Genomic DNA, 21,118 nt, shown 5'->3' on the forward strand with positions numbered 1-21,118 from the left:
TTTTAGAAAGATACATTTATAATGCAATAAGAAGGAATTTGCTTTAACTCCCAAAGCACCTTAACTCTCTGTTCCATTTTTTTCCACCTTTATTCCAGTTTCTCTTTCCTGAAAATCTAGTTTTCTCTCTATAAGAACTCACAGTTTGTGAAGTCTTCACTTCCTTTCAGGAAAAAAACCCATGCTTAACTCCAGGAATAGGCCAAATATGACTTTGAAATATGAATGAACTTCAGAAAAACATGATGTCCTGCTTTCAGATCTATTTTTAAAAGTAAGAATCCATGTGGATACTGAAAATTTATTATTATTATTATTATTGGTAATGAAACAGAATTATTGCTCACCATCAATTCTCTTGCAAACATGCAATTTTTTCACAGTACATTTTTCAATACCTGGATAATTCCTTCAATTTTGCATTCCCATTCTCAAAGACACCTTTTTTATAAAATGGTTGTTGCCCTTGAGAATTAGGAACACCAGAATATAATATTATTTTTAAGTAAATACAAAATACAGTAATTGATTTAATTGTTGCTTCTGCAGATTTCGTATATATTGTTTCCTCTACACTCACACTTTTCAAATTTGAGAGCCCAATGATCCCTCTTTCTATCGAATATTGGATAAAAATATTAACTATTAGTGAACATTAAATTTACAGAAAAAATACTAAGAAACTTATACAGACTACAAAATTATGTAATTGATTAATTTTTTTTCCTGCCAAAGGATCTACTGCTTCTTTAGATGGTAAAATATTTTTCGTTCCTGGTGCAATGCCCCTATGCAAGGCTATCACTTCAATTCATCTACTCACTCCCTTTATTTCTTTAAAATGGAGTCTGCTGCTCTACTGCAGAAATTCCTAGCCTGCTGCTAAACACTAGACTATGCCTAAACATGTCTAAATATGCTTCAAGATTTCATACAGTTTTATGTGACAGCACATTAATGTAAAAAAGGATTTCCACCCAGACAAATCTGATAATGACTTGCTATAGTTGTCAACTGTTTATCAGCTTATGTTAAAAGACAGCTGATTTCTATGCAAATGCAGCTGGTTAAAGCAGCACAGTTCAGGAGAGTTCAGCTGACATACTTTTATACATAAGGAGCAAACTGAGTAATGTGAGTCAACTTTTCAAATCCACAAGGACTTTTAGGCAGAAGAATGAAGTTACATTCCCATAATAGCTTAGCCACTTCAAGACATTGCAAAGCTGGTATGCAGCCGCCTGGTAAGAAGCAAGAGCCACCCCAAAACAACATGTAGCAGATTTCCCCTTTTCTACAAAGATTTCAGAGGGTCTCAATAGTAAAGCAACAACTTGTCTGAATTTAGTAAGTAAAAGAATTCATATTTCTTGAAAAGTATTTAATCCCGAATACTTTATAGCATAGGAAATACTTTTTAGAGCATTAGTACCCATTACATTTCTTTGTGTTTTTACAGCAATCAAGAACACTTTATTACTACTGGATTGGGGGATTTTTGTTTGTTGTTGGGGTTCCTTTTGTTTGTTTGCTTGATTCTTTGTTTTAGGACCTAAGCAGCTAAAATTTTATCTAAAGGACATATGGGTAGACCCTTCAAATTTCTTAGTCTTAGCTGGAGTTTACTGTAAGCTAAATAAGAATAAAATTGTAGCATTCACATATGTCAACATTTAAACAAATTATTTACTTTCTAAGGTTGTAGCTTTTTCTCCACCATAAGAGTGGAGAATTATTCTTCTAATAAGAAGAAAGAAATATTTTCATCACCTTTAACAGAAGTCTGTGATTTTTGTAGGCGATTGTATTAACATAACTCTAATTAACACTAAGGTTTTTAATATACACATATGCTCACTGCTTTTTTACAGAAGTAAACAATAAGCAAACTTATTATTCTCATAATACAAGGGGAAAAAAAGACAAGAACACTGTAAAGCCATAATTTACTGTAATGATTTGATGAATCTTGAGTCATAAAATAACACTCAATGTTTAGTGTTCTGCAGGAAAGCAGAGATATTAAACATAAAGGAGAAAATAAAGTCTACAAGATATGTACTCTACAAATAGGGAAATATTTAAAGATGCTGAATGTGATTTTCTCTCTCATAGTATGTGTCACAGCATTTTTCAGGAACAGTATCTACACCTAAGCAATTGCTAAGATTAGCCTAACAGTTATTTAAATTAATTTCTGATCAAGCCTGTTATGCTTATAAAATTCAGCACAACAGCAGTACAATTCTAGCCAAAGATCTTGCTGTGTCTGCTCAGCTCCCTTTGTAACAATCTCAAATATAGGCTGATGAGACCTTCTCTGTTCTTCATTTAGCCAGTTTTCCCTGTTGACAACATGGTTTTTTGATCTTTGTCTTTACAGCAATGAAGAAAACAAAGAACTTGTTGAATGCACATTAGTGCCTCGGTCCTTCTGTACAGAAATAGTTTAGTATTTGGTAACTCTGTAAATTTACTGGCACTTGTGCAACAAAAAGCAGCTCCACATTTGGACAGCTTATGATTTCACAGTGCATCTGCAGAGGTCATACATAATATATACTTTTCTGAGGTCCATCCAAATAAAAGGAACTGAACAAAAGCAATCTGTGCTGATGACACTGACATAATCATAGCTGGAAAATAAAATGCTGCACAGAATATCACATCAAAATTATATTGCAAGAGCTAGTTTGAATATTTAGAAAGTTTAGCAAATCTAGCGCCAACATATGCAGGAAATAATATACATAGTATTCTACATCATCAAGTATGAAGTGTACAGGGCATCTAGAAAGAGAAAGGGAACACAGATCCTAAGGAGTACTGAAAACTTTGCATTTAAAACCATGTCAGTGGTATAATGCTACACCACTAAATGCAGAGAAGAGTGACCAGTATAAAGGCAGGAAGAAAATTAGAAGTAATTAATTATTGAGATGCTTGAAGAGAGTTTACCTTAGCTCCCTCAAATTCTTTCACAATATAGGACTCCTTACGTTTATTACAGGGCATAAATACAACAGAGAGAAAGAAGAGGGTAAAAGAACATTGGAATGAAAACAAATGAACATAAATTAGGCAAATATTCACTTCAAATTGAAATGAAGTTTCCCAAACACTGTGACCGATAAGCCTGGAAGAGTCGTGCCATTAAAGTAATGGGGAAAAAATCTGAATTAATTTTATAATGAAGATCAGAGAACTTACAAAGGTGCTATATGACAGAAAAATCTAACGAAAGCAGTGAAATAATAGCAGATTTTTAGCTCCAGATTCTTAAATTCTCATCTAAAGAGTGATGCACCCTACCTCAGAAGGTATCTATACCACTAAATATATTACCACAAAGTAAATTCAGCGGTATTACAGAATATTAGTTTCTCAAAGTATGCTAAATATTAAGCCACATTAAAAATAAACCAAAAATCCACTGGATATTGACAGCTAAGATCAGCTAGTGCCACAAGCCTCCAATGAACCTTAAATCATGAAGCTTAAAACAAAGCAGCCACCCACTCAGTCTCTGCCCATTGATTGTAATGCTGTTGCCAATATGACCCAACATGACATAAAGCTTTCAGTTCTACAAACAACACGTCATCAATAGCAACATGTACCTTAACTTTGTCACATCTACAAAATCTCAGAAGCCGGCTTTCTACCATTGTGAAGTGACAGCATAGCATGTCAGATTGTCAGTCCATTTGTTTATTTTGTTTCAGTATATGTGACAGCTAGTAAAATAAAAGTCCACTCTGCCCAGACCCTCCGTTTTGTGTACCATCCCCGAGATACTGGGTACTCTAACCAGCATCTCTCCCACACCTAATTTTCCATCAAACATCCTAAACCACGTTAGACTCAGTGATGTCAGAAATAGCTTCAGGGAATATTGTATATTGTCACTGTGAAACAGGCACAGCAGGTTACTTCAGAGAATAATCTCTTTCATTAAAATTTTAAGAAGTGAAATATCATTAGATGATTCATTCCCTGCAATCTGTATTGTTTTGTAAAATAATTGAAAAAGGAGTTAATTGATCCATGTTTTACTTCTTTCTCCTTTTAATTCTCTTGGGTACAGAGGAAAGAAAGCCTTCAAAACTCTCAGAAGCAGTTTGTTTTACTCCTGCATTTGAGATAAGTCCCGAATGGGCCAATCTGTAGCTAAATGAACACATGCAGAATATTTAATTTTGCTACTATCATAGAACTGATTTCCACACAACAGAAAGAAAACATTCTCAGTCGGCTCTCATCCAAATTGAAAATCTACAATCTTCCTATCTGTTTCCATATCATCTCATCTCCTACAGCCAATTGCTTCTGCACCAAAATACCCTGAAGCTTTCTTTATTCAAATTTGTCATTAAATGCAGTCTTCTGATGCTTTTTTCAGATACACAACAGAAACTAATTTTAATTTTCTTCTTGTGCATTCATTCAGCTAATGGATATAAAAAGAACATTTAAACTACAAAGCTGAATTTAGGAGATTTTGTAGAAGGATCCTGTCACACTTCAATAATTGTATATAACTAAACAATCTGCACTTGAGTGAAAACAAGTTTAATGTTTTTAATGAAAGTTCCTTCAAATAGTAAGAAAAGTTTCCCATTCCTCAAAAATTGCTTTGAAAAATGAGGATATGTGTGAGGCACATTCTGATTTCTAAAAGCAAATTTGTAAAAAAAGTAACATGTATTGGTATCTTTTGCATCATTAGGGGTTTTTTATTTAGAAGAAAGAGGAGCTATAAACAAAACAAGGACAAAGCAAGCAAATTCCTTGTCAAGTGTACACCTGTATGGACAAATGCAGAGTAAATCGTAAATTCACACATCAGAGACCATGAGAACTAAGAAAAATTTAATCAAAGACGATGCAAATTCAAGCTACGTGGTTCATAGAAGCCATAGTGTAGGATCAGGTCTGAATAACTTATTTTATGATGATGAAAAAGAAAATGGAGATGACGCTTTTTATTAGAAATATTTGAAAAAGAGCTTTGTTTCTCAGCACAAGTCAATAGCTACCACAATATAAAGCCACTAAACACAATGCCTATCTTTACATGCTACTTTCAAAGATCTCTGTGTTAAGAACAGGAGATAAAAAAGAGGCAATATGTGTAAAATATACATTATAGATTTGATACAGAAGTAAGGAGCTGTTCCAGCATGTGAGAACACCACAAAGTTTAAAAAATCTGAACATGTCTTGAAATGGTCAGTTTTTACAAGCAGTTGGTGGTGAAAGATTTACAAAATTTTATTCTGTTATTATTTTTACTTTTTCTATAACTGACATTTCAACATTGTCCTTCATTCTAAATTAAAATTTACTCTACTGCTAAATGTGGATGTTGCATAACTACCATACTCTCAGGACAATGGATGATGTAGTATTACAGTCTTAGAAATAAAGTGCTGCATTTGCACAGAGACACACAAGAATGAAGCGCAAAGGGGGCTTCTGGCAACGCGCTTTTCCTGCCTCCTCTCAGCTATCTTTCCTTCTCTAAATGATAAATCCACTCTGCCACATTAACAGCAGTAACTTTTCAAAACATCCACTTTAAGATCTAGCATTTCCAAATAGAAATATCAATTCTAGGCAGACAAGGGAAGCAAAAGAAAAGAAGATAATCTAATGAGAGCAGCAATCCACCTGGGTTTTTATTTGTTCACTCTTGATGTGCTTTGGGATATATTGTTTAATTAATATTATACAAAGATAACAATTGTGCTTAAGGTAATCTTTGTAAAAATTCAGTCAGGAACATGCACATTGATCATGCTCTGATTGCTAGCAAGTCTCATCAAGCTTTAAAATGTATTTGGAAACAGGACAAACTGTTCTCCCCTTCTCTGGTATGCTAGTAGTTAAAATAAAAATATTTAATTGAGATCAAATGTTTCCTATTAAGCTCTGTAGTTTTAAAAAACTAAGCCAGGAGCTTAGAAGTTGAACAAGTACTCAAGAATAGGAATACAAGCACAAAAATGTTTTGAGGTTTTAACTATTAAATATAGGGGAACTTGGGTGGCACACTGCCTTGCAAACTGTTGACTGTGATCTGTTACAGGGTAAATCAGAATTAAAGTACGAGAAGAATTAAAAATTATTTACAACCTCTTTCTTATGCCCAATATCTTTTTCTTCCCTCCAATTTAAAAAAAAAATTCTAAATTAACTGCAGAACATTTTATACTGTTTCAAGCTCCTTCATGGAAAACATACAAATCCTTCTCTCTTCTGGATATTTTAGTTTTCTGCCCTGACTTCAATAAACAGTATTATTGTAGACACACATATGCAAGATATCACCAACTTCCAACATCCTAATTTTTTTCTTTTTCAGGCTGAAAGAATTTAAGGTTTCAATACAGCCAGTTAAGAAAGTTTCAGTATAGTAACTTTCAGATAGAAAATGCTGAATTTGACATATCCCTGACAAAAAAATCAAATTCTAACAAAACACCAGCTAGAAACATGCCTGCTCTTCTGTCTCCTTCTCTGCCTGCTTCCCTGGGCCTGAAGACTGGGAAGGACACAAGGTTCCCATCTTTTCTACCAATCTGTCCAGAGGACTGCTGCAGAGCAAAGAATACTGAGACAACCAAAGGCTGGGATTTCCAGATCAGTGCCAGCCCTGGCTTGTGGACAATGAAGACACAGGGGTTTCTGAGCTCCAGGTGCTGCTGAAGGCAGCACCTCCGGGACCTGCTGGAAGCTCTGGCCAATAGGCTGTCTGGTAGACATCTGGATCCTCAAGACTACCAGTTCTTCTCGGTGGTAGCTGGCCAAACACCTGCTAGTCTATCACACTGGGTAGCCTACAAAGTCATCAGGGTTATCTTGGCAACTGATAAGTTCCTTTGTAAGAAACCAAGATCCCTATCTGTATAGGACTTTCTCACACCTACTGTTATGTGTGGGAAGGCTTTGTAGTTATTACAGCCTTGGCCTGCTTGATAAAGGCAATGCTTTTTGTTACAAAGGACAAAAAGCACTAAGTATCTGGTTTTCATTTGTGTGGCTGGTGGGGTTTCAAATAATATAAAAACAACATAAAAGAAAATGCAACTAATTAATATTTTCTTTACCTTGCCCCTTCACTGGGACTTAATTTTGTACTCTGTAAGACTACTGATTTAACCACATTTGTGGTATCATCCAAGAGAACTAGTCTGCCCCTTAAAATTTGGATTTGGACACAGGCTGTTTTCACTCGTATTTCAGCTAAAACATTTGAATAGCAAAGACTACATATACAATGGCATCTTGGATCCAGAAATCCTGACCCATTCTGTATGAAATATCTACCAACCAAATCTGAATGGTAAAATCGAATAAACAACTGTTCATTAAATAACAGATTACTTTACACATTATCATATAAACTGGTCCAAATAAGCATGAAAAAACCTTACAGTCAAGCATTGTATCTGTTGCAATACTACTCTTAAAAGGAATAGTAAAATCATAAGTTTCTGAGCAAAGCCAGTAAATCAGGAAAAATAAGAGTGGTTTCTTGAGCAAAATAAGCTTTGAAATGAAGTAGAAGTACACTGTGCTGAAAATGGATGAGAAGCTGGTGAGGTGTCCAGTAATGATGCATTTAAATAAGCAATTTGGCTAGAATTTGCAGTCATCTGTGAATAATTTATCAAATGGAGCAAAGCAGCTATATACAAAAGAGTACACTGGCTAAAAACTGCTGAATATTTTTGCAGTGATAAAATTCAAAGTCTCCCTCAGTTTCAGTTCCTTTACTTCTAAATCCATAAAATCTGTGAGAACATTTCAGTACACTGCCTAGGTGACAGCTGATCAGAGGCTGTATCTTCCCTCAAAATATTCCTGAATAAAGACTGTAAAAATGGTAAACGACTTTTTTCTTTCTCTGAGAAAACACAAACCACAACTACTAAAGCATCACACATGTTCACATTGAGACAGTGAATGCAAAGTATACACATGCTTCGAGTACAATCAGGGCCTGAGATCAGGCACACTTGCTTATCCCACAAGTCATACATTCTGTCATCAATAGCCTAGGCACAGCCTGCATCATAACACAGTCTTCATGTATTAACCATCCAGAATTAAAAAAAACAACCAAGCAGCAGTGGTCCCTTCCTTTGTTCTCCCACCCTACACTCTACAGATGCTGAAAAGGGATTTCCAGGCTTCTTTTGGATCGAATTTATTGTTATAAATGATCAAATTGGCAGCCAAATTTATAAGAAAATTTAACAATTATTTATTAGATTGTTAACAAAAATAGAATTTTGAAAAACCACCCCAGCCAAGGCAGCGTCAACCCCAGGTGCTGGCGCTGGGTGAACCGAGATCCGACCGACACACGTCTCCCCAGTGGTTCACCCCGACTGCTTCAAGCTGCTAGCTAATATACAGTTTATTCTGCCTGTGGCAGAGATGACCAAAGGGTCCTTTGTGTCTCTTCACATGTAGAACTGGGTCCATACATGTGCAGAAATAGACAAAGGTAAGTCCAGGTGTCCAGACGGATGTCTGAGCACTTCGGCAGAGCCTGTATTCGCATGTAGCAGAGTGGCGGCCGGGTGCTTGAGTGTGGTAGATGCAATCTTCCCAGGCCAGGTCCTCGTGAGTGGCTTAGGCATTCCAAGGAAGTCATCACTCATGGTCAGGGAAGGTTTCTTTCATACGTTAACAGACCGGGAACTACTTGAATAAACATAAGACTCTGCTCCCAGCCAGGGTGGTCAAAGACATACTTTGGGTTCTACAATATTTTATACATATATAGCATGAATTATCTCTACCATATACTACATTTATATACTGTAATCAGACTGGTTGGGTTTGGTTTTAAAATATTTTCAATTCTAGCCTTACTGATGAGAAGAAATCATAGAATTATGAAATGGTTTGTGCTGGAAGGGAATTTTAAGCATCATCTAGTCCAAGCCCCTGCAAATTAGCACAGACATCTCCAACTAGATCAGGTTACTCAGAGACCCATTCAGTGCTGCAGAAGAACAATAAATTCTAGCTAGTTATAAAAGAACTTGCTCTGTAAGGAAAGTGTGAGCAGCTTTTACACTTACCACTGTCCTGTGATCAGGAAAAGCACATTTATGGCTACTAACTGTAGAGTCCAAAGCCCCTGCTGCATCTCTAATTACAACAATACACTTTCATTTACACTGCAGGGGTTATTGTCCTTAGCAAGCATGCTTACCTGGAACATGATGGTGAAAAGAAACTTATTTCAAGCATTTCAAAAGTGGGTCCCTTCTTTTCAATCTGCAGCCTAGCCCTCATAATATACTTTCACTCAAATATAAAAAACCTCCAACTTCTGCCACCCTTTCTTTAACATGACGCAACATTTCGCTATCCCTTAGTAATGCAGCTCACCAGAAAAATCTTATTCCCCCATTCCCAACATAAGCAGTCTTGGCTCAAATTTATAAAGCTCCCATCTTTCCACTAGATTTCTCAAATGCAGCTTTCAGAAAGGGAATACTACCATCCTTTTACTGTACATCCCGCTCATGTAAAAATTCATTTTAAAAAACCCCAAAATTTAACCCTTGAGATTAAACCATTCCAAATGCTTAAATCAAAATCTTGATGCCCTACCAGGCATGGAAGAGTCTGAAAAAAACTGTCTCTACTTTGTGAAGTCCACGTATGCCTTAGTTGCTGAACCTCTCAAAATACAGATCAAGGAGAACAAAGCACATACTCACATGTTCAAAATATTTAGTTTAACAAAGCCAAATTACTCCACACAAGAAAGTTCTAGAATACTTCACATATCAGCAGAACAAAATGGCATTGCTCAGTATGTCACGGATAAAATAGGTTGTAAGATAAAGACAAAATTAATTTTCTTTATTAGAAAGCCCCAATCAAAACCTTCCACTTCACAGCTCTGAGGACAGAATACTGAAAAGGCCCTAAAGACTATTAATTAAAAGACTTTGATTTCTTTTGAAGAAAGCATTTAGATTTAGCTGAATCCATGTAAAACTGATAAAAGAATACTGACATTAGTGAGACAGAACTCACATTTGCACCAAGAAATAGTTTCCTGATCCAGAAAAAATATATTATGTTTTACTTTTAATTACTTTTTCTTCCCAGACCAAATTTGAAAAAACTTTTACTGACTTAACCTGGTTTGACAGTAATGAACATTGCAATGTTTTAAAAGGAAAGCAAAAATATATGAGTCTATATGAAAATATGCATTCTGAAACACATATATGCTACTACAGATTTTCAGACACTATTTCAAATAAAGTAAGTTCTACTAATGCAACCTATATTGCAGCATATATGCACGATAAAAGAAGAGAAATGTGATGTAGGACCCCTCAACAACTAATTTTTAAAAGTTGTATTCGAAATACAGCAAATTAATACAATCTTAATGCATGATCAACAGATCATGAGTTGATTCTATTAAAATGTGACCACTATTGTGTCAAAATGAACAAACTTCCTTCATCATTCTGGTTAAGTAAATTAAACTTTTCTTGATACATTCTCACTTGAGGCTCAAGAATCCACTACAAATGTCTAAACCAAGACTGGATAACATATGTCTTGTGGCTTTTTCATATTATCATTTTAATTTTAAAAATATCTCAAGTGGTAAAAATGCAGTGAAGATGAAAGTATTTCTATTAAAAGAAAAAAGAAAGAAACCCTGCACAATTTAATTAGCTGAGAAACTAGAGCTTTGTTAAAAGTTATAAATATAATAAAGATTATCGTTCAGCCACAGAAAAAAAATCTCCCAGCATGCCTTTGAAGAAGGATATTTAAATTCACCAAAAGATCAATTACTGTTTGCAAGGATAACTATGAAAGTTAATAGAGAGCATTGGCAAGCGTTATTCTCATAACAAGCCAGCAAAGTATCACAGATAAATTAATACAAAGTGTTAAGGCTTTAGAGACTATGGCTCTCCCAAAACACAGCTCAATCACATACAGAAAATTATCAGAGGAAGAGCATAGCCAAGACTTTAAGAAAACACAGTCCAGAAGTTAATATGCAAACCCTTGTTACTATTTGGTGTTAGTGAGTACTCAAAACTCAAGTTCAACAAAAGTATTTTTTCTCAGCTGGCTCCTCTTAAGATCTCCCCTTAAGGCAACTCATGTGCTAACCCCTCTTCATATGAATTACAGCCTGTGTGGACTAGCTGAGCCATGAACACAAGAGAACTTCAGCAACCTTAAACCTGGCCTAAAAGATTTATTGTGTTTTAAGAGGCCTAGTGCTCTCATCCACATTTTCATATGAAAAGTTAAGATGCTAAGAAATATGAAAAAAACACTCTTTAACTCTGCATGTTTTGAATTTTCACCAACTTAGTTACTGCAGTTCAAATGTGCCACTGGTGCCTCAGATGCTTTTAGACTGTGCCTTAGGCCATGAAAAATAATGTACTTATCACTTCAGCAAGGGGATCTTGTTTACAAAGTCAGGGAGCTGCCAACAGTCTCTTGGAATGGCTCAGTGACAAGTGTCCATGGATAGGAAAACCTCTGCAATTAGTAGAGGTTGTCCATCTTTTAATTTCTTTGGAGGGCGAGGATGAACTTCTGAAGAAAGCTAATGTCTGAGAAATCCATACAGAAAGGATACCCAAGGGGCCAGTCTAGATGATGGTTCTCAGGGGCCTGAAAATTGCGACAAGATATATGAATAGAAATGTGAATGAACTCGAACAATGTGTTATTGTTTATGCTGTATTCACACATTTACATTCCAGCACATATTTGCAAACACTCCAGCTGCATTCACTATGTTAATACTCAGTGTGGCAACCAGTGGAGTTGTTAGTGAGAGCAGCCCGGAGGAGCTGCATCTTGTGATTTGAAAAGAGTATATATTTATCCCAAGGAATCAAGAATGCCTCTTTTCAGGGCTGAACTGAATTGATTGTGTGGGAAAAGTTCCCTAGAGATGAACAAAAATGCCTCCGTGTCATGGAATTACTAATAGCCTACTGGCATATATGACAATGAATCCTGAAAGTTTAGCAATGGGTAAATGAAAGGAGCATCTCAGAATGAAACCCCAGGCAAGTCGGGTATAATTTGTGAAGAGTAATCTCAGTGCTGGGAAAAGCCCCTACTTACCATACCTATTTAAAAATCCAAATTTTGCCAGGCAAAGAACCTAGGTGTTCTGTGCCCAGAGCTGTTAGAGCACCTGCAGAGGCTGTGTAGAGCATGTAAAGATACAGCAAGGCATGATTCCAGAAATTCAGAATTAAAATCCTGTAGTGGAATCTGAACACATTAAATCATGCACTTTCTGGTTTCTAGAGTCTTTGTATTAGCTATTCTCTACATCCTCAAAAACTACAGAGCACCAATGAATAATCTTAACCCCATGTTAGTGAAGCTTTTATTCATTTATTTCCTTGGTCTTCAAAGCAACAGATTTCCTGGCAGACCCTTAATTCAGAGGCCTAATCCTTCTTTCCATTTATGTGAATTCTTTGAGGAGATACTTCTGAATACAGAATGCTCTAATTACCCTTTTCTTTGCCTTTACATCATCCTCCCATTTCTCTGCTGTTCAGCACAGCCTGGTTCACACTCTTGAGGTATTCTCCCAGAAAGAGAGATCTTAGTAAAGGTATGGAGAAGTGAAAAGCAGAGGATATAAGAATAGCAAAGGACCAGCTTGCAAAAAGGCTGTATTTAAATGATTGTAAAAGAGCAGGGATCAGCAGTACAAGAGGAAGATGGATAAAGGCAAGGCTTATGCCTTATGAAATTTGGACTTGATATTCTGCTCTTACAAGTTCATTATGCACTTTGGGGCAAAATGCTTAAAACTTACCCATGCTCAAAATTATCCTGTAACTTTTCTCTGTTTAAGCTGCTATTGTTACAGTTCACAAGCAGCTACAGAAATAACCCAGTCACCTCCTCAAGGTTTGGAGAAGGTCCAAACTACCCTGCACTCCTCAGATTTGGGAAGCCTTTATATTGACAAATGTAACATTATCACTGATATCTTCCTTCTTTAAACCAAGAATTCCATCAGTAATAATAAAGGCTATCTTATGTGGGACCTAAGCTTGTAACAGGCAATGACTTCAGATGCTCTTCCTCAGAAGCAACAGATGTGTCTAGCCACATGTGACTCAGTGTATGAATTGTATGTGGAAACCAGAGGCTGAGTGCACAGTTTAAAATGCTGTTAGCCAAAACACTTAGCATCACATGGGAACCCACCTTTCCCTCCCACTATGGGGATCATGCAACAGCAAAAGGCAAGCTTTCTGTGTTCCAGGAGGAAGGTGCACATTAATGGTGATGGCTTCAGGCTCTGGTATTTGTCCCTGCCCTTCAGAGAAATCACAAGCATTCATGAGGGGAAAAAAAATGAATCAAGTCTCTTAAGAGCACAAAAATAAATCCTACCGGATGATTTCCACCAGACTTGTTAATGTCTGTGCAGGAAATCTGGCAGACTGTTGATCACTCATAGGACATGACCAGCTATGTGGAACCATCAAATCCCAGAACTTAAAGCCTCCTGAGAGGAACCAAGCAGGTGCTCTAGGGTTTTTCTTCTGCCTGAAAAAAGGGGAAGTATTTGGTACCCATATATATTAGAAGCCAAAAACACTAACACTGTTCCTGCATTTTGCAGCTTACTTTAGAAGTAAAAATACTGCAAGCATTCTCACTAAAACAAAACAAAACCAAACCAAACCAAACCCACATGTAAATGTGAACTGCCAACACTATTTCACAAATGAAATCCTATTCAGGTTGTGTACTTTAGAATATTCAGGGTAAGGGAAACAAAAAGTACCCTAATTACAGCAAGTTGGTGTTCCACAATATTAATTATTATAATGACATTCAAATAAATAGATCAAACAATGATAACACAGACACAAGGAAAATTATTTTTTCATCAGTAATTTGGTATTGTTAGACTTCCCCACTTCTGACCTGCAAAATTGCGTGTTCCTACATTTAGAAAAGACATTAAAAGAAAGTATATCCCTTACTTTTCTTCCACAGCAGATAATGCTTCCACTTGAACAATAACAAGAAACAGCTGGAATGAGTTCAAGCAGTAGCTTGGGTTGCAAACAAAGAAAATGCAGGTTCTTGTTACATTGAGCAATTCCTGTTGCAATTTTAATAAATACTTTAATTAGGGGAAAAAAACACCAGCATCTCAGTTGCCGTATGAGGCTATTACATTCTTCCTGTTTTGTACACTATAAAAATATTTTGAAATCAATATGACTCAAGCAGCACACAAAGTACTGAAAATAGAAACACCAGTGGCTTAGCAGGATACAGCATCCTTGAACTTTCAAATGAGCATACTTAAGAAAGAATAATTCCTGTAAAATATGGCACTTTCATCCAAATGATAACTTCTTTTATACAGTTTCCAGAAAACTTTAATAATTACCATTATATAGCATTAGGGAAGGCAGTGCTCCACTTGGTCAGCCTAAGGGGCACAATTCTAGAAAAAGATTACACACAATGGCACCCACCAAACCTCACCTCTTGTGAAAATCTGTCCTTTTGTTAGGCACATGAGACACATTATAGAAATGCAAAACCTTCCATCAAAATGCAATTTATTAAGGAAATTTTCTCACTGCCTTATTCTTTCACTCAATATGGAGAAATTTTTCTGCTCCCACAAACTTTTGTTTTACTTCACAATAGCAACTCCTTAAGTAAAGTTGTCTTTTTAGGACCATCCCTACTGTCCTGGCTACATTTCTGTAGTACTCAGTTTTACCCAATTCTCAGATTTGGTCACTACATTTCAGCATGTCAGTAGCAGTCTAAAATTCACCTTTATTAAAAAGCTTCCATCAAGAAGATCCTGACTTTACTCAGTGGAGGCTTGAGAGCTGCTGGGTGGCTAAGAAAGGGTAAAGAATCTCACAGAAGGGGACACTCAGGCTTGCTGGGGCAGGAGCAGCACCGTATTTATTAAATACTGCTCCTACTGCTTTATCCCATGAACTTGGATGCCTTCCTTGGCAGCCAGATTGCAGCCAAAGGCTGTTGCCATCAGCCATGCACCTCTCCAGCTACTTGGGGGAACCACAGTGGGGACTCCAAAGGAATTCAGAAACAGAATTTTTTTTCACACTTAGGCAAGGGACACTAAAAGTAGCATTTCATGGCTCTCCATTTTCATTTTATCACATTACTTGTAGCACTTCTCATAAAACATTCTTAGAAGGGTGGTCAGTGTCCACAGAAAAGTTAAATGATAACAGACAACAATCATTCATTCCACACAGGTAAGTTTCTTTGGATTTGCACCCTGTTGTATCTTTTATCTTCAAAACTAAAGAGGCATCCTTTTCAAGAACAAGTAGCAATAGTACTTCATCTTCTCAGTCTGCTTCAGCTTCTTTAAGATTACCCCATAAAGTTAAATTATACTTTTGTCCTCTAGCCTCTGCTCAGACTTAAATAAAACAAAAACGTCATGAGAATCATGGGACCTACAGCATGTTGAAGTGCACAGTGAAAGCTAATTTAAGTGCTAGAAATTAGGTGAAAAAGTGATCTTGAGTTTTATGGATATTAAAAAAAGGCTTCATTTCGGAACATAACAGCTTCAAAAAGGTAAATTTTTGTTTCTTAACAATCCAGCTCTTAGTATCCATAATATCATGTCAATATACAAACTGCCAAGAATAAAGAGTACAAAGAAATGCTAAGAATAAAAGAAGTAAACAATTCAGAGGACACTGGATATATTTTTAAAACTAAAATAACTGGGCTATATTTGTTGTCCAATTTCCTCTCAGTAAGATGGTAGAGCAGATCTGAAACACTGATTGTACACTTATGCTTAAGCATTCCCTAAACATTATGATATCCATGAGATACATATTTGCTAACATGTCTTTATCTTGTAAGAGGAGTTCTTGTAACACTTGTTCACAAATGTCACTTCCGTAAAATTGCCAGCCTCACATACATCCTGTTTTCCTGAGACCAAAACCAACTTCTTTTGTCTATACTTGAAGTAATGAGTTTCAATCACATTTCAGTTAAATAGCTTGACTTCTTTATTTAGACTGCTTTTTCAATATATTTCAAGTGGACTTTACATACTGATCCATTTACTACAGATGAAAAAAACCCTAAACAACAACAGTCACCTATTATTGTTCACTTAATCAGTGATTTCAGAGAGAAGAACTGAGTTTCTGTATGTCTCCAATGAGTCAATATAGGCTCACACACAATTAGAATTTTATCAAGAGAGATGTTACTCCAAGACAATTTTTTCTGAAAATATAGCACATCCATAGTTTCAGAAAAACATTTTAAAAGGTGACAAAATGTGCAAGAACTCAACAGATGTAGTTTCTGTTGCTGCAGTATTGTCGTATATTGACTACACATTTCAATACTCCAACACTTCCACTTTTATCAAAGTATGTATCTATTTAATAATGTCATTTGTTTAAACAAACCATTCAGGTGACCCTAGAGTGCTCTGAAGCATATTTAGCGTCCAAGGCTACCTTGCTTTCAGGCATGGAAGTAATCTCACCATCCAACACAACATACCAACAAGAGTACAAAAAAAACAAAAACAAAAACAAAAAAACCCAAAACAAAACAAAACAAAAAAAACAAACAACAAATCAAAAGAAAACCACAAGCAAAACAAAACTCAACAACCCAGAAAGCATATGTCATTTTTCTCAGTACTCAACTGAAGTGATGAATGGATCAGCCTTGTATAAGAAAATACAAACATAAATCCCCCATGCAATTTTGAGGCAGATGCAGTAATTCTTATCTTCTCACCCCAGTTGCTCCAACGCAACAGAATATATAAATCTGATAATTTCCAAACATCTGAGTAGTCCCATGAAAGGAAAAGAAGCATCACAGGTGCAACTTTTACCACATGGAAATGGTCTGTTGGATTAGAGCTCCCACACAATAACATGTAAGAACAACAGTGAAATCTTATTGAATAGTTCAGGAGTTGAAAGGCAAGACCTTGGCATTTTTTTAAAATATACCAGGAAAACAACCAAAAAATCTGAGAACTTGTATGGCAATGAAAGGAAACAGATCTTACATATTGCTGAGTATGTAATTAAGTAAAGAAAACAAAACAAAACTTGGAAAGCTAACAAACTGATAACAATTAAGTGTGGTCCTAATAGGCTATGCATCTATGTGCACACACACTTGTGTGGTCCACGTAAGATGAGGCATTTATGACTTCTCTTTCTTGCATGGGCTCTCTTTGCCAGACAGTATGTAAACTTATTCTGTAGCTTTTCATCTAGTCAAGGGTTTACAGAACACTCTACATCCTGCTCTCAAGATTAGCAGGGAAGAAACTATGTTTGATACCTCTGCCTTTTTTTCCAAAGTTGGAAGGAAAAAAATAAGAGGTTCAGATTGCTAGGGGATGAGAACACAAACACTGACTGCAGACATGACACAAGGTTTACTGTCTTGTAGAGTACAGGACAAGAACAGGAACCCAGCCATTAAATTGTTGGAAAACTTTGGAAATCACAGCACAGGGTACCAGTAAGACCTCATCAGAACTGAGACAGGCAAATCCGGTGATCCATTTACAAAAAATATGATTCAAGTTGGCAGAAGAACAGGAAAAGGATGCTAGGAATTTCTGAGAATGGAAAGCTTATTTACACTAGCAACAAAAGTAGCCTGGCTTGCATAGGATTGCAATACAATGGCAATTAAGAAATAAAATTGCTCTTTAAATGTCAGAGGAAGCATTGCAGAAAACTGTTAGGATAAAAGATAATTCTTACACACAAAAATAAGGAGGGAAGACTTTGAAAAGAGACCAAATAAAAAAAAGCTCATTGTTCTCAGAGCATAGATACTGGTCAAAAACTTAGCTGCAACAGCAAAAGTAAAACACCCAAGTACAATAAAACTGCATATAAGAATCACACAGCTCCAGATGTTATTCAGTTTCATTCTACACCTATTACATTTTCCCCTTAGATGACACTTTGTTTTCAATATCAAATCCTAAAATGGTATGGCTTGGAAGGGATCCTGAGGATCATCTAGTTCCATGTCCCCTGCCATGGGAAGGAACCCCCCCACTAGCCCAGGCGGCTCAAAGCCCCACCCAACCTGACCCTGAAACATCTCCAGAGATGGGCATCCACCTGTGCTAGTGCCCCATCACCCTCATAGTACAGAATGTCTTGATAATATCTTACATAAATCTATTCTCATTCCATTTAAAACCATTCCCCACTTGTCCCATCACTACATGCCTTTGTCAAAAGTCCTTCTCTGGCCTTCTGATAGGCCCTGTTTGGGTATTGGAAGGCTACAATAAAGTCTCCCTGGAGTCTGCTCTTTTCCAGGCTGAACAACTCCAGCTTTCCCAGCTTTTCTTCATAGGAGAGCTGCTCCAGCCCTATGACAATTTTTGTGACCGTCCTCTGCACTTGCTCCAACAGTTCCCTGACTTTCCTGTACTGGGGACCCCAGAGCTGGATGCAGCACTGGATGCAGGTGGGGTCTCACCAGAGCAGAGCAGAGCAGAGCGACAGTATCCCCTCTCTTGCCCGGCTGACCACACTGATTTTGATGCAGCTCAGACACAGTTGGTTTTCTGGACTGCATCCAGATTCTCATCCACCAGCACTCCCAAATCCTTCATCTCTGGGCTGCTTTCAACCCATCCTCTGCCCAGCCTGTATTTGTGCTTAAGTATTTATATGACAAAGTATTTATCTGCAAAAATAGATTCATGCAATCAGCATAAATATTCAAACACGTAGCCATACCAATTGCAGCAGTAAATACACTAAAGTACCATGGCCTTAATTATTAGAGTATATTATTTTACTATGAAAACAATTAAATGCTATGCTAGTATCCCCTAAGATGAAAAGATCTTATTACACTATATGATTTAGTAACTCTTCAATCTGATTACAAAAGCAGCATAACAGTAACAAAAATTACAGGTCTTGAATAACTGGGGGCAGGAGGGAAAAACCTGACTTTGGTAATGAATCTTAAAATATGAGCTTTTAATATTTTAAACATAGAAAATGGGAAAAGGTTAGAGAGGTCTACTCAGTAACCCCTAAATATATGCCAAAGACTCGAGAAGATTCCCTTTCAGACTAGGTGTCAGGACAGGTATCCATTAGCAATGAGAAGTGCTATTCCAACTATTTTAGATCTAATTAATCAGCAGGAGAAATATATACGGTGTTGATATACCAGCCAAAACTTTTCCTCTAGGAATGGCACCATTCATACAAAAAGCTGAACAACTCCTTAAATATACACTGTTGAGTAAAACTTGCAGAACTAAAATATAAAGTATTGTCCAAAATAGCAAGGCTTCACAAAATGAAACCACAAGTGTAGCAGCTGTCATGATAGAAATTCATATGAAATCTCTTTGCTGTCAGTTTCTGAAGAAATACAAACTTTCAAGACCAACATTTGGATAATAACCTTGTGGACTCTCTCAGCCATTCCTGTCTCTCCAATTCCTGTGTATATTTCCCTGCTCTGTAATAATCATATTACTCTTTCTCTCACACTTGTGCCCACAGTAGCTGGTAATGCAAATAATTTCCAGAAACCAAAGGTTTGAGCTGCCACATGAATCATTCAATTATTGGGACTATCATATGCATTCTGAATTATAAAATTCAGCAATTCTAAAAAGAAGCATATTTCAACTTGCTTCTGAAAGAGGTAAAAAAATCTTTGCAACATAATTACTATTAAACAACAGAATTCTATGCATCTTCTGCGGGGTTTATTGCCAGTAGAGTATTTAACCTACATGCTGCTAAAGGAAGAGACACAAGGGACCGTGACAGCAACCTCTGTAGATGAGAGGAAGCATTCTTGCTTGCCAGCAGCAGCCAACTCCTACCCGTCCAGCAGCAGCATTCAGCTGGCTGGCCTCGGCACAATAAACAGCAAGGTCATGATAACCCCCGTGCCGGCAGCAACAGGCAGCAGCATCAGGCATGACAGTCTCTCCCGAGGCACCAGGCTGTGCTTTACTGATTTACTACAGGAGTTCTGTGTTTTCAGAAACAGCAATAAAAGCTCTTGTGACAGCAGAATCACAATTTAAGATGTGACAATGGACTCAAGTTGAAAAAGAGGAATTCAGAACAATGCTGTTCTTCAGTTATTTTGAAGACAAACACGTAGAATCCAAAGACTCATGGAAAACAGAAAAAGAAACCTCCTTAAACAATGGAGCACTGATTACTCCAAAAGTCGAAATTCTAGTCTGTTTCAGAATTAGCCTACACTGTTGAGTAAGATCGGTCCATAAATATTTACCATTAAATATACTTAAGTAAAGAAAGATAGTATTTGTCTTCAGCTTTGTCAGGGAAGTGTTTAACTCCATCCTGATGGGATGTCCAACAGCAATGCATAATAAAAGAGAGTCAAGAATTAAAAAGACAGAGATCTGATTTTTAAAACAGATACTGCTCTGAGAGACAGACTAGTGAGACTCCATTGTGCAAATTAAACATGCAGAATAGTAGCATGCGGATATGTGTCTTCATCACTGTTTTCAATGTTTCATATGGTCTTTCAGGCCAGTGTTTTCATTGCCTTTAATGAAAGAACATGAAGATTGTAGAGAATAACACCTCTTATTAACCTTCAAAAAACCACAATTGCACTATTCATGACATTCAGGGCTTATGAAAATTCAGAACCTAGCAGCTGTTACAAAAGATAAATTATAAGTTATAAACCAGTGTACCTAGTTATTTTCTGGGGAAGAAAGTGTATTCAATCTCAAATTTCAGAAGTCATTTGAAACTAAAAGTGGGCCAGAGGCATATGTCAGTTTGTTTGCTTGCTTTGTACTTTAATTCATTTACTTACTTAAAATCTGTTTTGCATGTCAACAAAAGCTTGAGGGGTGGAGGAAGAATTTCCAGTAACTGAGTTTATTTTTGCAATTAATACCATCCTTATTCTTAATACAATTTTACTCATATAACAATGCCATTGTTTTTTTATCCTCCCCTCAATAATAGTTTCTAAAGTGATT

General features: G+C 36.6%; 1 protein-coding gene across 4 annotated transcripts in view; it reads right to left on the reverse strand.

Moving 5' to 3' along the window:
* Positions 1–21,118, reverse strand: part of COMMD10 (COMM domain containing 10) — a 151,889-nt gene that overhangs the window by 64,976 nt on the left and 65,795 nt on the right. The window lies entirely within an intron of this gene.

The sequence above is a fragment of the Agelaius tricolor genome, unplaced genomic scaffold, assembly GCF_023055355.1.
Source record: "Agelaius tricolor isolate 1412-34295 unplaced genomic scaffold, bAgeTri1.0.p SCAF_4, whole genome shotgun sequence".
Lineage (NCBI taxonomy): Eukaryota > Metazoa > Chordata > Aves > Passeriformes > Icteridae > Agelaius > Agelaius tricolor.